Source organism: Palaemon carinicauda, chromosome 1, assembly GCF_036898095.1.
Source record: "Palaemon carinicauda isolate YSFRI2023 chromosome 1, ASM3689809v2, whole genome shotgun sequence".
Taxonomy (NCBI): domain Eukaryota; kingdom Metazoa; phylum Arthropoda; class Malacostraca; order Decapoda; family Palaemonidae; genus Palaemon; species Palaemon carinicauda.
Window position 1 is genome coordinate 82,720,209 of NC_090725.1, and position 870 is coordinate 82,721,078.

An 870-nucleotide genomic window follows, 5' to 3' on the forward strand; every position below is an offset into this window, starting at 1 on the left:
AGGTCCTCCATAGGATCATCGACGGCTTCACCCCTGGCTTCTTCAGTCGATCCTTTCTTGTAAGGAAGTATCTGAGACAGGAGTTCCGTAGTCGACCTCTCAGCCCTGATCAAGTTTGTCGAACAAACTTCGGCCAGCGTAGAACAGCAGAATCGATCAGACTGGTAACGAGGCGACAGGACTCCTTAGGCCCTGGATCGGAAGGACGGGTACTTTCAGTTTCCATTCCATCCATCTTCCAGGAAGCTCGTGGAATTCAGCCTAGACTGCAGGTATTCCTGCTTAAGATGCAGTGTGGCGATCCCGCCGTGGCATCGCAGGTTTTTTTCCCCAGAGAACTCTCCCTGCTTTCCTCATGGCCGCTCAGGTGCAGGCTTCCGCCTCCTTCGCTTTTTGGATGTCTGGTCAACTTCGGTACGCTCGGGTTCGACCTTCTTCAGCGTCGGGACAAGCTTCCGGATGCTTACCATGAGTGGGGGTTCATGGTATTTTGCTAGGAGCCTTCTCTTCTTCTGCCTCAACATCTGGAGTATCTGGCCATGATATTGAGTCAACGGCCTTACCACGTTGGAAACCCCGCTTCTCGTCCGTCCAGCGAGGTTAAGCAACGTCGGTTCTGGTCGGTACTTGGATGGGTGACCACCTGGGGATGCCAGATTCTGTTGCCACCTCCTCCGAGCCTTCCCTTCAGTTGACTGTGGCAAGGCTGAGGAGAGTCGCAGTACCTGTTCTCAGTCAAGCAGAACTTTCAGCCCTACCTTGGAACGTTTCCTAGTTCTCCTTTCCTCATTGACCCGTCTATAGTTCCGAACGGTCGCCTCAGGATAAGTTCCATGTGGGGCGGTCCAAGTTCCGGTGGTTTCAGGCAAC

General features: G+C 53.7%; 1 pseudogene; it reads left to right on the forward strand.

Moving 5' to 3' along the window:
- Positions 1 to 549: 549 nt before the first annotated feature.
- Positions 550 to 668, forward strand: LOC137659200 (5S ribosomal RNA; annotated as a pseudogene).
- The last annotated feature ends 202 nt before the right edge of the window (positions 669 to 870 follow it).